This window comes from Cydia pomonella, chromosome 11, assembly GCF_033807575.1.
Source record: "Cydia pomonella isolate Wapato2018A chromosome 11, ilCydPomo1, whole genome shotgun sequence".
NCBI classification, from domain to species: Eukaryota; Metazoa; Arthropoda; class Insecta; order Lepidoptera; family Tortricidae; genus Cydia; species Cydia pomonella.
Genome location: NC_084713.1, coordinates 10,674,879 through 10,683,157, shown reverse-complemented (window position 1 = coordinate 10,683,157; position 8,279 = coordinate 10,674,879). Strand labels below are relative to the sequence as shown.

Sequence of the window (8,279 nt, the reverse complement as noted above, 5' to 3'; positions counted from 1 at the left end):
ACGAAAGTTGCTAGTACTGCACTCTGGCGGCAGAATATTGCAGAAATACTCCCTATTAGAGGAGATTAAAATGTAATACCTGCGACATTTTTTTTATGTCGCGCTTCTCCATTCGTCTCTTTACTGTTACGGAATCAATTCGCACATCGATAACCCTTTTGGCCCTTTGGTAGGCACACCATAGTTTATAAAATTCATAGGCTGCCAAGTAAATATGAATAGAAAACACATGTAACTTGATTTCTATATGGCCTAAAATCAAATGAACTTAAAAGCCACATATTATTTCGGATATTTTAACAAACAGGTCCTTTTTTGCGGGATTAGTGACGTCACAGGGCGACAAAAATGGCCAAATGAATAGAACCGGAAGGCGAAAAAACATTCAATTGGCCGGTCGCGAATTTCAAAGGTAAATTTTGTAACGGCATTTTGAATGCCTTCCTTTATTTGTAAAGAATTAAAAATGGTTGTGAACCAATTTAGTTACGTTTCTGTTTGCTATTACGAAATAACGTGTTTATTTTGTAAGCGACAGTCTAGAATATGAAATGAAATGGATAAGGCGAGTCAGTGTGACAGATATTATCTAGAATCAAACAGGCCCCCCATAACTTAATACTAAACACCAATAACAAAAAATCAAGATAAACATGAAAACACTTGATACAAATGACATGTACGATAATAAACATACCAGAACTCCATTAATGAAAAGCTTGCTTTATGCCTTCAGCAAGTTGAAGCAGTGGCCGTGTAACCAAAAACAAACGCCGCTTGTTTGATCTAACAATTCCTCGTTCTGAGAAGGCAGGCTGCAGGTGCAGGTAGAGCTTTTTTACCTCACTTTGGAACCCATTAGCATTTTCATTCAACACTGACTTTAAAATCTGGCTTTAAACGTAACACCAGAATTCTAATATATCCACAACTATATACTTAAACCAAATATTTTCGGTATTTGTTACCCAATAACGGCAACAGAGGGGTAAATCGTAGCAAATGAATTTGTCACACAGTTAAAGTAAAAACAAAAAAGCTCAAATAAGTAATTACAAAAACGAAGGGGGAAAGTGACGGTACGGCTTTCGAAATATTTACCTAAGGCTGGATTTCTGCGGAAAGTAATTCTAATAAAGTTTTAGTACTAGATAGACTTTCGTTTCAGTTGCAAAAAAAACTTATCTCAGGCTATCTAGAGATGAACAAAGGTTTGGTTGGGGGATATGAATATGACAAATTTAGCTGTGCGAATGACATATGAATAAATAAATATTTGGGGACAATCTTACATAAATCGACGAATCCGCAAACTAAGCAAAGCTTCTACTATGGTACCTATAACTATGGGTACTAGGCGAGGATATACATACGTATATTGATAAATACATACTTATATACATAGAAAATACCTATGACTCAGGAACAAATATCTGTGTTCATCACACATTATGACATCACACATGAAAATACATTTATTTACAGCAACAATATACATAATGGATATATACAGAGGAATGCCCTTACCGGAATTCGAACCCGGGAACTTTGGCTTCATGTGCTTCAAGCAGACCTTAGTGTAAAGAGAATAGAATTGATATAGACCAGGATCTCTAGAACTGTGTCATATGCATAATTATTAGACCACAGTTTGACTTCTGATTCTTGTAGTGGAGTTCCTAGGCTTCGAGAAACCCGATGTTACCAGGCTGAAAAGTGGTGCCGTTACTCCCAATTTATTCGTCTGATTTTTAAACTAGGCGTGATGTTTTCGGTGGCAAATGCATGAGAACTGTAAGGGGAAAATTCAAGGGGCGGGTAACACATGACGTAAATCGTTTTTTTTAAATAAGGAAATACTTTTTTTTATTTGTAAACATTATTTTGAATTTAAATTTCGGCTTGAAATTCATAACAAATAAATGAATAAATGGGAAACAAAATGGATAACGAGTTTTAACAACTTTATCTGACCAAGTGTGTTTGAATTTTTTTTTTATAAATATAGTTAATACCCCTATAATGGAACAGGCACCAGTATTGGGATTGTATAGACAAATCCTGTAAAATAAGTATTTACCATCAGTTTTTAATCGCTGGCAACATTTTACCATAAACAAGAGCCAAAGAGCTGCTTAAGTTTAATTTTTCATTGATATTTGTTAGTTTGAAAGTTAATGGCGCCATACATCCCATGACTGGAGCAAAAAATCATAGTTTTAATTGGTTAATAATATTGAAACCAATTGCTGTAGCTTTCATTAAATACATAGAAACCATAAAGGACAAATTGGACATTCAACTTTTAAAGCATAAAGCGGTAGAAATTTTACAGATGTTGGTGAAATATCAAAAATACTCCAAATTTTCTCTTAAATTTCCCATAACTGGTGCCGTTAACATATCAAGAATTAAAATCACATAAGGTTCACTATTTCATTGCAACCAACTAAAATAAAAGTTACGTTTTCAGGATTGTCGATTGTTAATAGCTTAATTTGAATTCAATCTTTATGGCACTAAGCACTTGTACTTTTTAATTGAAAATGGCACAAATATTGTCAGAAATTTTGCACCTTTTACGCAAAAAAATGCGCTTTCTTAAAAGGTCAACCAAGAGTATCTGAGCCATTGTATTACCACAACACAACTGAAACAAAAGCTGCATGTGTTCATAAAAATAAATGCCCCCATCGCCCATAGACTAACATACGAAACCCAGACAAACGTTCCATAAATGTTTCAGCGTTATTTAGGATAAGTACGCACTTCCATCACCGTTGAATTGCCATAGAAGTACGTTTGATACACAAACAGAATTATACTTAGCATGTAATGGACGAGGCTTTTATTTTATTTGCTTAAGTGTTCACATACCTTCTTAGTATTGCGGTATACGTTACGATACCATACTTGCTTGTATTTACTAATGAAATTGAAACACCTACTGGTGATTAGTACCATGCGGTTCTACAAATACTCAATAATCAATATCTTTATTGCTCATAAGGAAAAATCCATGCAGTAGTGGATGCACAGTATAAAATCATATCAAATTTAAACAAAACAAAAAAATATTATAATAACATGTCAAAAATATTGATAATAAAATTAATAAATGACTCAAAATTAAAATGGATGAGGTCATATCGATTAGAATAATAATGAATAATTACAATGAATTAATACAACACATCAGAAAATTCAACAAATAATAATAACAGTCCCAACAATAAAAATAAAATGAGTGTGATTATCCGTCTAAATTAATCAAATATCTTACTAATGTATTCGTCCAGGTTATAGCATGGTCTACTTATTAAATATGTTTTAAGACTTGTACTGAACTCCTTAACATTACTGGAATCCTTAGTTTTTATTTCAAGACTATTATATATTTTGATTGTGATATGATTGATGCTTTTCTTATAGTATGCAAAGTGTGCTTCAGGTAGCAGTAGCTCTAAATTGCGGCGAAGCGGGTATCTCTCACATTCTTTAAATATTTATTCCAGATGTGACACTTGTACTAAAATATTACATTACTAGCTTCTGCCCGCGACTTCTGCGTGACTGATGATGATGATTGATACTTAAAAACTATCCTATATCATCACTCGGACCTCAAATTATCTCCATACCAAATTTCGGGTTCAGCAGTTTAAGCGTGAAGAGGTAACAGACAGACAGACATATAGAGTCCTTTTCGCATTTATAATATTAGTAGGGATAGTAGGGATAAAATAATGTGGACATATGCAGGCTGAGTATTCATTTACAGGTTTCTTGTGATCGCTATTAGGTACCTTTTCATTTTCTTTTGAACAGAGACACTGACATATCCAATCCATATCGTATGTTTAGTTTCCTAAAGTAGTTTGACGTATCTTAAAATTCAAATCGGACCGAATGTCACGTAAATGGAGCCTGTAATTTTTTTTTTACATTTTGTCTGCCCATAAACGACATATGAACAAATGTCGGACAGTTTTGAAAATAACATGATTTATGGTCATTCACAAAGAAGTTAACCGGTGTTTCTCGTATAACTTAGTAATGAAGTTGCTGGAATCTAATACGCTAAACATTTATTTGTACAACGAATTCCACCTCCACGATACCTATTAAAGTACAGAAACAAAAATAAATGTCCAGAAATGAAGTGTAGCTGTATGCCCGCCATTTATATAAATTTATGGTAAGCAGTAAACATGTTAGAAATCATTTGTTCCTTCCCGAGCTATTCTAGCGGCACTTTTCCAGTCGCGCCTACATTTAAATTCTTCATTACCAATTCTTTTCTAGGACAGTTTCAACAGCTTCAGCTGCGTTGTCGGCGAGGTTTGAATTGTTGAAATATCGGAAACAATGTGGCTAGCGTTCCGTAGCGTATAACATTGAGGGACATGTTGCTAATCGTGTGCTGTATGCGCGCGCACGCTCGGCGAGCGGTAAGATGCCGCACCACAGAATAGACGATAAATTACTACACATTACTACGGGGTATTATCTCCGGCAACCTTGCTACAAATACAATATAGCAGATTCTTCTCCACGTTAAACAAAGAGACCATCAATATTAACGGAACAGCTAGGGAATAATTTTCAGAGCTATCTTAATGGCGAACTTACACCATATGTAACTCTGAAAATAGCCTGTGACATTTCTTTCTCTTTCAACACGCGTGGAAAGTATCGTGATGCTGCCGATAGATACCCCTCCCGTTTCACAAAAATTGCATCAATGTCATTAAAACATATCTATTAACGTTCAGCAAGTAAAACAAAGCAAAAAATCAAAAAGTAAGCTTTTACTTATACATACATCAAAAAGCGTCATTTTATTCAGTAATGACCATTGAGCCATAACCAACAAGTTCCCGGAAGGCCACACACCAACCAAATGAATCCGCAAGAAGTCCTGGTCATTTACATACATACCTCAGTACCTGTCCATTCATTTAAACCCCATCTTGGTAATACCCCGTAATAACACTGTACCTACTTTAAGTTAGTATGAAATTTCTCGTTACTAACGAAAGGTTGGAATGATCTTAAATATCCCATTGGGACAACGTGAGCTCTTTAAACAATATGAGGAGACCTGTGCTCAACAATGAGAGTAATATAGGCTGGTGGTGGTGAGGATGATTGCACTGGCTATCTTACTGTAACATTTACCGATAATTTTATGAATTGGTTAAGTTCTTCAAATAAATTTATTTCACTTACGAATTTTGCAGGCGCTACGTACCTGCATACGCATTTTATTTCAATGTTTACACAAGTGCTTAAATTAAATTAACAAACCGAGAATGTAGACTATATTGCAAGCAACTGACATGAGGCATGATGGTCTAGCGGTATGATTCTCGCTTTGGGTGTGAGAGGTCCCGGGTTCAAATCCCGGTCGTGCCCTTTTTTAGTAATTGTATTTCTTATATTAATGAGACTCACTTAGGTACTTCTAATAAGAACCTAAGTCAAGCAGTCAATTATATACTTGTAAATTGCTCCACTGACATGATACATGTCATACATGATATTGACGCCTGGGGAAACGAAACGTAAGAGCCGAAGACCTTGCCAGCGGCAACGACTACAGCCGTAAGAGCCAAGTTTTGACCAGCTCGTCCCTCTCACTCTTCTTTGTAAAGGTTTATGTCATGCTCCTAAGCCTCTGTATCACTGCGACCATCCCTGATTTATTGTGATCTCCTACTACACCTACTATAATTCTGTGTATATTAGTTTGGAACAGCTGCAGAATCCTTTTGGTTTCGAGAAACTTTAACATATTCAGGCGTAACATAATATGTCCGCTTCGTCCTTATCAAATATACAATGTTACCTAATGTAGAAATTTTCTGATGTAAAAAATTGCATGTTTTGCCATTAAACAGAAAGATTTTTGTTTAGTTAATTCTGAATAGATTTCTAGAAAACACTTTATTACTGCCTAAGTTGTTGGTATTTCTTTCTATTCCGTAAGTTTTTCATAAATAGTTAAGGGGTTGAGTCCGTAAAATATTGAATCTTCTTATTGAAACAGGTGGGTCGCCAGAAATCCTACTCTCATTTTGAATTTTTATTTAAAGTCATCTCGCATGAGGCATGATGGTCTAGCGGTATGATTCTCGCTTTGGGTGTGAGAGGTCCCGGGTTCAAATCCCGGTCGTGCCCCTTTTTTAAAATAAAATTCTAAAGGTGTTACACAATTTCAGCCAGGTTGTTTTTTTGTTCAAATGCTTTTTTATCTGCCTAACAAAAGATAAAGGCCTATTCTCCCCGGCTGTGGGAGTGAAATTAGCTAAATATAATATTTATTATTTAGCTAATTATCTAGGCATGTCATGAGCCATAATTAATATCTTTTGAATGTAGTTAACTAGTAATGAGTCATGGCAGACAACCGCATTATCAGACGAAATGGCATCCACGACTTGATATGGGCAATAAAATCCGCGAATGTAGACGACGACAATTACACGGAAACACAAAGGAAATAAATACCTTGTCGCGGTATTTTGGGAACTTCGGCCGTTTTCAAATGTCCAGTTACTTTCAAACATGACCGGTATTTAGTTCCATCGCTTCACGCCTTTTTTAAGTCTGAGACGACGCAATTTTATTATTTATACAATTGTTTAATTAAAACGACAAAAGTTTTTTAGGAGTGATTTAACCCTTTAACTTGTGGTATGATTCTCGCTTTGAGTATGACAGATACTGGGGTCAACTCATCAATAAGTAGTCCTGAATTGGAATAAGTGAAAAAGTAAAAAGCACTAGTTCGCGAAATCCAACTTTCCGCACGCTAAACAGCTACGTAAAGTAGCACTTTTTTTAAAACTGTATTGAAAAATAACAATATATGGTCATTCGATTATCTAATTTAAAATGGGTGTGCGGCAAATGCGTTTGACGCTGCTTTTATCGCATACCACAACCGCACATAATTTATTAATTAATATTTGGTGACAATCCTACTTTGCAAATCTACCAACTTAGCAAAACTTGTACTATGGGTACTAAGTAAGTCGCTTAAGCGGATGTAATAACCTAAGACAAATCGCCAAACGAGAAGTCTCGCCAATTTATTGTTTTCAGCGTTTAACAAAGTATGAATGACAAATATATTTTATCTGGTACCATATTACATATTAGGTATATTTTAAATTTATAGATTAAAACTAAAACATCACACGTATGTGCCGTTGCTACTTTCATTTTTCTATGATTCAACATCGAAGCACCCAAAGTGACACAGCCATTTCGCCAATGCCCTATTCACCACTCACCAGCAACACATATGACATTTCCTCGCAATGTGCAAACATCGTATGAGTTATTATAAAGCGTCTCGGTGAGCAATTTGGGGTTCCGTCGGTGCAATAAGGAACCCTGCCAACATTGCAGCTCGCTGACGAAAGGCCGGCGGTACGGGCTAATCTCGAGTTAAGCTGGAGATTTGATAGCAGTGAAAGGGTTAAGTATGTTATAATAGTCCCCAGGTCGTTCACTGGCTGCAGTAATGAAGGTTTTTAGGATCATGAGCACTTTGACAGATGATTGAGGGTTAGGTTATCTATATATCTATCGCATGATTACTTAGGTACATATTTATGCGAGTAGGTAGACAAGTACCATCCTGCCTAACCTTTTGAATGTAAAAAATTGACGGCTACTGAAAATAAAACCATAAAAAACTTCATTTGATACAAGAAACGTATCAGAATTTTCTTCTTTCAGATAATTTCATCAAGTATTCGGCACTTTTAAATGTTTTTTTTCTGATAGTTTATAAAAATATTTAATATGCAATGAACAAATTGTTGACTCTATTTCATTATACTAGCGTTTAAAGAACCTCTTGTACCACCAGCCCTATATAAATAGACTTCGACAAAGTTCACAGACCGCATAGGCTCAATGGAAAACATTTGAAAAACGCTTCACACACAATTCAACTTTAATATAAAACTATATCTTATAACATCGCTTTAGAGCTCAGTTCGGTCTGAAAGATCATTGCACTGGAGTAGGTGCAATTGGCATACGCAAGTACCGTGTCAGTATGGCTTACATCCAAATAGACTGTAGTCTTCAAAACCTCGTTTCTATGATAAGTTTAAAGTTCGAAAATAGACCTTATTTCCTTTGGAAGTTAATTTAAATTGAAAACTTACAGATTAAGGCGATACGTGCAAAAGACATAACGATAAAGTGACGTAACATGAGAGGGTAATTTGGCATCTTGTTTAATGTGTTAAACAATA

The 8,279-nt window shown here is 35.4% G+C and overlaps 2 non-coding genes across 2 annotated transcripts; both read left to right on the top strand.

The window, feature by feature from the left end:
• Window positions 1-5,346: 5,346 nt before the first annotated feature.
• On the top strand, window positions 5,347-5,418 carry Trnap-ugg (transfer RNA proline (anticodon UGG)). Its single transcript has one exon. It is a non-coding gene; the product is annotated as a tRNA-Pro (tRNA).
• Window positions 5,419-6,111: 693 nt separating this feature from the next.
• Trnap-ugg (transfer RNA proline (anticodon UGG)) lies at window positions 6,112-6,183 on the top strand. The gene has a single exon. It is a non-coding gene; the product is annotated as a tRNA-Pro (tRNA).
• The last annotated feature ends 2,096 nt before the right edge of the window (window positions 6,184-8,279 follow it).